The sequence below is a fragment of the Otolemur garnettii genome, unplaced genomic scaffold (assembly GCF_000181295.1).
Source record: "Otolemur garnettii isolate 467f Iridium unplaced genomic scaffold, OtoGar3 scaffold00007, whole genome shotgun sequence".
Classification (NCBI taxonomy): Eukaryota; Metazoa; Chordata; class Mammalia; order Primates; family Galagidae; genus Otolemur; species Otolemur garnettii.
The window spans coordinates 17179088-17187142 of record NW_003852402.1 but is presented as its reverse complement, the minus strand read 5'-3'; the positions used below and the strand labels follow the sequence as shown (position 1 = coordinate 17187142).

Below are 8055 nucleotides of genomic sequence, written 5' to 3'. Positions count from 1 at the left end.
TGGCTGGCGCCTTAGCCGGTTGAGCTATAGGTGCCCAGCCGAAGCCACTAAATTCTAAGAACTATGAGTAGAGTTTCTACTGCTTAAAGACATCTGGCTTTGTAAGCATCTTAGTTTCTAAGGCAAGATTCCAGTATTCTTACAGAGAACCTGTCTTGCATACAATAAGTCAGTGTCTCTAGGATTCCAGAGTTTTGAAATGACTTGTATTGGTAGTGAGAGGGAAAGCAAAGTGAATGAAAAAATACTTAGGGAACACTGTTAGAAATATTTAAGAGTTCAGTAAAACTAAATAACCGGCAACTCAGGGCTTCAATAATTTCTTCAAGGCAATAATAGGAGAGATGATAGATGCAAAACAATGTATGATTTACATCCAGGTGAATTATGGGGACAGTTTCAGTAAGAGCTCACGTGTGATCGGGTTGTACTAAGGCTTGGTGGCCCTGTATTCCAGAAGCCTTTTGGGGAAGACAGGGAAACAAATGCAGGTCTCCTTTCAAGCCTAACTTCTAAAGTTACCAGAAACCAGACTCATTACTGAATTGACATCAGGAAACGAGTAATTGGATAACTCTCCAACTTTCTTTCTTACCTACTCTACCAAAACTTGACAGAAAACTCCATTTCTTTTCTTTCCTCAGAAATAATCCCCTTCTTGGGAGGATTAGTAATGTACTACGTTCAGCCTGAGGAGGGTTGGAGGATTGCTTTGGAGATTAGGGAAGTGAACAGGTTTTCTTTAAAAGAGACATAGATTATTAGGATTGCAAATAAATTCATCTGGTGATTATAGTAGAATTTTACTGTTTATAAATTCATGTTAACACCCATTGCCCCCTCTCACTTTCTACCAAGTAACAACACAAACTTTTTTTGGTGTGTATCTCTGTTCTTTTACAGTAGTATCACTATTCTGGTGGTCCAGGCTGCAGATTTTCTCTCACCTCTCCTATTTACTCACCAGGGCCTGACTGTTTAGGCATCAGCCTGCTGCCTCCATTTCCTCTTGTCTGGTCTAGGGTACTCGATTTCTCTTGCCTAAACCATCTCAATCTCTAACTGGCCTCCCACTTCTGATCACCCTCTTCTAGCTCCTCTGCTGCCATAGTCATCTTCATGATTGTTGTTTCACTGCCCCCAGATCTGCATCCAGGATAAAGTACACCCTTTGTAGCTGGGTATTCAGTGCCCTCAGGGGTCTGCCCTAACCTGCTTTTCTGGTTATCTCACTCACTGGACTGGGAATACAGTTGGAGCTATAGTCCTTAAAATTTTTCTCCTCTGTCCTGTTCTTTCAATTCCTGTCTTTGTGCCAAAACCCACTTTCCCAGCTACCTACCTGTTCAGAATACAATGCCAGATTTGGCCATTCCTTTCCTCTGTCCTCCCAGGTATTCCCACAAATCCTTATCTTTGGGAAAGGAGGAATCCTGCCACTGATAATGTTTTGGCTTACAAATTGAGGTTGGAGAGCTAATCTTTTGTTTGTTTCTTTTGAGACTTAGTCTCACTCTGTTACCCCAGGCTACAGTGCTGCCTAGCTCAAAGCAACCTCAAACTCCTGGGTTCAGAGGATTCTCCTGCCTCAGCCTCCCAAGTAGCTGGGATTACAGGCACCTGGCATGATGCCCAGCTAATTTTTCTATTTTTATTGGAGATGGAGTCTTGCTCTTGGTCAGGCTGGTCTTGAACTCCTTAGCTTCCCACATTGCTAGAATTACAGGCATGAGCCACTGTGCCTGGCCAGGCTGTCTTATACTTTGTGCCTGTGGTTTCAAGAATGTGTTAACGCTCAGCAGATAGCCTATGTGAACTATGCCCATGAATAACTACCATGTATCCAATGCCTATTATGAGTATACTTAGTTGTAATAGTAAATCCTCACTACTGTCCTGTGATGGAAGTCCTGTGATAGAGATGGTATTATCCAGTTTTAAAGAAGAGAAAATGGAAAGCTACACAGCTAGTTAAGTAGCAGAGCCAGGACTGGGACCCAGGCCTGCTTGTCTGCAAAGCTCACTGTGGTGTACTCATACTTGTGGCACTTTGCTTTGTGTTATTGCTATTGACATGCATGCCTGTCTCCTTGATGCAACTGCATGCTCATGATTCAAGGTCAAACCCATGCAGATCTCGGTATTCCTAGCATAGTGCTGGCATATAGTAGGCCTTCATTCATTAGATGCTTGTGGCATGGAACTGCATTCCTCTTCACTTGCTAAATTGTAGTTTCCTTTAGGAGAAGAATGATACGTTTTTGTATCTTCATGTGCTTTTTAATATCTAATATGTATTTTGTAAATATTTGTTGACTGAATGGATGATGATAGTAGGGTCAGAAGAGATTCACTTAAGTGAAGGTTTTGGCTATAAGGTGTCTGATTTATTGAAGATAGACCAACTCTCAAGAGACTAAGCTCAAAGTTGTTCAGAAATGATTCTAGACAGAATATTGTAAAGCAGTTCAGAATTTTAAAAAGCTGTATGATAGGGCGGTGCCCATAGTTCAGTGGGTAGGGCGCAGGCCACATATACCCAGGCTGGCAGTTTTGAACCAGCCAGGGCCGTCTAAACGACAATTGCAACAAAAAATAGCCAGGTGTTGTGGCAGGTGCCTGTAGTCCCAGCTACTTGGGAGGCTGAGGCAAGAGAATCATTTAAGCCCAAGAGTTTAAGGTTGCTGTGAGCTGTGAAGCCAGGGCACTCCACCTAGGGCAACATAGTAAGACTCTGTCTCAAAAAGCTGTATGACAGCAACATTGCTTTCAGCATTTTATGCAAGTATGTCCAGGTTGGGAAGAAAATCACATCCATGTCCATTTTAGCTACTATTTTTTACTGAGAACCTGTGTTGTTGACATTGGGCGAGGCACTGTCTTTGTAGTTCCCACCAGAAGTTTATAGGGCAGTGTACATATTTAAAAATAGATTTGTCAATAAATGTTTCTAATGTATGATTTTTTGAAAATGGTCACGACTACTCTGTATGGCAGAGTGAGACATCCAATAGCCTGATGTTACAGTGGAAACTAATAAAGCAGTTGTTTTTGATTTGAACCCAGGCCTCCAGAGCTGAGTTCCTTTAACACTACCTACATTAATAGCTCATACCTAGTGCTTTCCTACTCTACCAGTCTGGCACAGTGATGCTCCTGATCATTGCAGACTTCAGTTGATATTGAGGCTCCTGTAACCTGAAGATTCTAGTCTCTTCACCTCACACCTTTGTTTATGTTCTTGAGGCTTGGCAAGTCAGCCAGCACTGGGGTTTCTAAGTGTCATTAAATGTCTGACTTGACCACAGAGCAAGGGTGGAGGTTTTATATGCTCTAACGTATTTCAGTGTGTGGGTTCAAATTACATAGTGAGATTTGACTTTCATTTTATCTTTTACTCCACTATAATAATGCCATCTTATTTGAATACAGCAGTTATTCATAACCTCTTTTGGATTCTGGAATTTTTACCTGGTTTTTTTTTTTTTTTTTTTTTTTGAGACAGACTCTCACTTTTTCACCCTCTGTAGAGCGCTGTGACATCATAGCTCACAGCAACCTCCAGCTCTTGGGCTTAGGAGATTCTGTTGCCTCAGCCTACCGAGTAGCTGGGACTACAGGCGCCTGGCAGAACACCTGGCTATTTTTTTTGTTGCAGTTTGGTGTGGGCCACGTTCGAACCTACCACCCTCGGTATATGGAGTCCAGTGCCTTACTCACTGAGCCACAGGGCTGCTTGGATTCTGGACTTTTTAAAGAATTTGGTGTGAAGTCCCAGGAACCAATCATGAGAAAAATGCACTTAAATCATTTTGCATATCCATCTCTTGATACTATCTGGTAGAGAGGTTTACCCTTCAGAGTGGACTATACACACTTTCATTAGTTGAAACCTTTTGTTTATGGCAAATTTATTTTTACTGGTACTTATTATAGAATATTATTCCTGTATTCCTTTTTTTTTTTATTAAATCATAGCTGTGTACATTAATGCAATTATGGAGTACAGTGTGTTTTCACATACAATTTGAAATATTTTTATCATCTGATCAACATAACCTTCATGTCATTTTCTTAGTTATTGTGTTAACCTGTATTCCTTCTTACTGATTTAACCTTTAAAAATATTGTTCTGTTCCTAAAGCAACATCCAGAAGTGAAACTAGGGGTTTGTGTATGATTTTTTTACATTTGTTATCTTTGGGATAGTTTATGATTTTTTTTTTTTTTTGAGACGGAGCCTCAAGCTATCCCCCTGGGTAGAGTGCCATGGCATCCCGCTCACAGCAACCTCCAACTCCTGGGCTCAAGTGAGTCTCCTGCCTCAGCCTCCCAAGTAGCTGGGACTACAGGCGCCCGCCACAGTGCCTGGCCATTTTTTGGTTGCAGCCATCATTGTTGTTTGGCGGGCTGGCACTGGGGATTTGAACCCGCCACCTTAGGTGTATGTGGCTGGCGCCTTAGCTGCTTGAGCCACAGGCGCCGAGCCGGGATAGTTTATGATTTACTAAGTACTTATTCAGTAGTTGAAAACACTATCAGATCTATTACATAATTCTCATTCAATATAGTACTAATTGTATGATATAAGTAAAGTTGTCTCTCGGTCTACTCCGGGGATTGGTTCCAGGTCCCCTGCATATACTCATCGATGCATACTCAAGTCCGGAAATCATCCCTACAAAATCCACATATGTGAAAAGTCTGCCCTCTGTATTCTAGGGTTTCAAATTCGGCAAATACTGTATTTCTGCTCCTGATTTGGTATAATAAATGGACCTGTGGGGCGGTGCCTGTGGCTCAAAGGAGTAGGGCACCAGCTCCATATACTGGTGGGTGGCAGGTTCAAAACCGGCCCCGGCCAAAAACTGCAAATAAATAAATAAATAAACAAATGGACCTGTGCAGTCCAAACCTGTGTTGTTCAAGGGCTCAGTAAGTGCTCAGTGTGGTAGTATTCACATCTTATAAATGAGTATGCTGGAGGCTGAGATGTTAAGCAAACTTCCCAAGATAATATTAATAGCTAACAGATTAAGATTGGAACCAGATTTGTCTCCTCTTACAGTCCATGGTCTTTTCAGAAACTCACATAAGAAATAGTTATCTGTCTTGCTTATAGCAAAGTTTAGCTTTAATACTAAAAATACTAAAAAAAAATATATGTACACATGAACATAGCTTAAAGAAAATTAAGATGAAAGAGGAACTATTATCTCCTATCTTGCTACTCTGACAAGCCAGACTAGGACTTTTACAACATTTTTTCACAACTCACTAATAAACAGCTACGCTGATAGCATGAGGGGAGAAAAGCTGTGATGAAAGAAGGAACAGGAAAGTTCAGGAGGAGGTAGCTGATAGCAAGAGAAGCACAGATATCTATCTCACTGGAACCTGGCTGTTCCCTGCTTTTGTCAGAGATTAATTAGTCTTGCAGTAAAAACCCCATTGGAAAAAAATAGTGGGTCCTGTGTGAGTTCTTGTTTGGCCTTCAAGAGACCTGTAAGCTTCCTCATTGCTCCTGTTCTGGACAGGAGAGATTGTGGAAAGAGTTTACGAATGCTTAGAATTAATCTAGAAAAGAGACTGAAAAGAGAATATAGGTGAAAAGAAGAAAGGAAATGGAGGTTTATATTGAGCCCAGGATGGCAACTCTTGAGCGAAGAAAGAGGAAAGAAAAGGGGAAAAGGAGCTAAATCATCTCTGAGACCAATTTATGTTTCATGGTTACCAGGACTTACTGTGGGAAGAAGTTAACCTTTGTGATGTCTTTGAAGTACCAGTGTACTTTTGCTTTCTGTTCCTAGTTATGCAGAAATTTACTAGTATACCTTGAAATTATGTAGTGGTTTCTTCTTTTAAAGCTGCATTTAAGTAATTACTGGTAGCATTTGAACCTTAGGTTAGAAAATGGCTGTTAAACCAAAAAATGATTAGGAGAAAATTATTAGACTTGGTTGTTTTTGTTTGTAGCAGTGTCTAAAAACCTTATATTCTGAAGACAGATTTTTAAGGGCAAAATACAATGCAAGTCTGCCTTTCTGAGGATTATTTAAGTTACATGTTAACTAAAGTTCTTAGGGATCTCACGTAGAATAAATTCAGCACTGGAAATCACAACTTAATAATATGATGCTTGCCTTCACGTGCTCTGTTGCCCTGAGCAAGTTGTGTGGGCTGTTATCGCCTGAGAAATCCCTGTAAATAGTATTAGTAACACTTTATAAGTAGGTTGGGAGAATTAATATAGTTTTTAAAAACATTTTGAAATTCTCAGATGAAAGTCTGTGTATGGAGCAAATTGGTGTCGCCCGTTTGCCCTCTGAGCCATAGGCATACCTTTAGGGAAGGGGGTTGGCTTAGTCATTTGGAGTTTTTTAATAAATTGCTCTTACTGAATTTAAATTGGCTATTAGAAGCTCCCAAGAATACATGTATAGTTCACTATAAAACAGACTTTTTGGATTTAGGTATTGGAATCTTTAACTGTATTTTCACCTGAGATTTAAAACAAATTGAAAAAGTTTGTAATTGGCCAGATTTGGGAAAGGTACGATCCTTTAAGGATGCTGGGTCTCAAATTACTTTTTCCTAAAACTTATTTCAGAGAATGGGCAAGACTTTTTCTGAAAAGCTATCAATTTACTTTCATTGTGTAGAATCTATTACTTAAGCAATGATGTCTGCTGCCAAATAATTTGCATGAGGTGCTGGAACAAAGTTTTTAAGCTACATTAATTTATATATTCATTGTGCACTTAGTGCATCCATGTAAAAACAGCTATGGTTGGAAGATTTAAAACAAATTCTTATTTTTGAGAAGCTAACAGGACAGGATAACGTATGTGTACAAGTAACCCTAGTACATGGTTCTTTTGAAAAATGCACATTTCTTCCTGAATTACCCATAGTTAAAAACATAATTGTGAACAAAGGATTTTGTAGTAACCTAATACTGCTAGGTTTTGCTGTTCATGCATTTGCAAGAAACTTTCTGCTCATGCCAAAGAAAGATGAACTGGTCTAGATGCTTTAGAAGGTAAGACTAACTCATTTACTTACTGTTGCTTTGAAACCCATGAGTAATAGGTGCTGTTTTGGGTCCCTCTTACTTTTCTGAGGCACAATTGTTGCAGACTAAAAAGCTATTGATCTTGTAGGTTGGTTTGTGTGCATGTTCTTTTTAAAAACAAGACGTATTCTTTCCAACTGCTGGATATTCTTTGCTATTTGCTACTTGGGTGGCTGATAAAACAGAATTTCTTCAACTGCAGGTGAATTTCCAGTAACCTCCAGAGAGCCAATGGGTGAATTTTCCAACACAGACTTGAGTCACCCAGATAATAGATGAAACTCCTTTATATCCTTTTAACAGTTTAGGTCTAAAATCTTAACAGCTTTGCCCATATTTTGGGTTCAGATTTACTACCAACCCAGAGTGGGTGGCCTTTAATCTTTGGCAAGCTTCCTGACAAACAGCTCTTTTGTGGAATTTCCTACCCACTCTGTTCTTACTCTCTACTACCTGGTGGGGAACCAAAGTTCACTTGAATGGTGCGCGATCTGAGCACCCACTTGTGTCATGCATTAGTAAGGATTCTCACGGCTTCCCGCTACCCTTAGGCCCGCAGCTGACTTTTGTGGAGCTGGAAAAGTAACTCGATTTACATTTGTAAAATGAGTTTCAAACAAAGAAACCTTGCAAAAAGAACCTTGCCTTTTTGTGGTGGAAGTTCTACATTTCATGGTACTCATGCTTACCGGCAGTACATAGTTCAGTTCTAAACAAAACACCGAATAAAACACCTTTTAATCATAGTAAGAACGAAACATGTAGGTCAACTGAACTACAGTATATGGCGGCGAACGTTTTAAAGCGTAAGACCTTTAGTCTCCCCCAAACTTGTCACACGGTTGCTCAAATGTATTTCTTTAGAAGTTAGATGACAGTAAACGCGAAAAAGAATACCTGTCCCTCGATTAGCCTGGGAGTATTATCGCCGGGCTCAGAGCTCTAACGCGCCGAGCGGCGGGTCGGCGGGGCGGGGCGGG

At 40.3% G+C, this 8055-nt stretch overlaps 1 protein-coding gene across 4 annotated transcripts in view; it reads left to right on the top strand.

Moving 5' to 3' along the window:
- TXNRD1 (thioredoxin reductase 1) overlaps positions 1–8055 on the top strand; it is a 62694-nt gene that overhangs the window by 4544 nt on the left and 50095 nt on the right. The window lies entirely within an intron of this gene.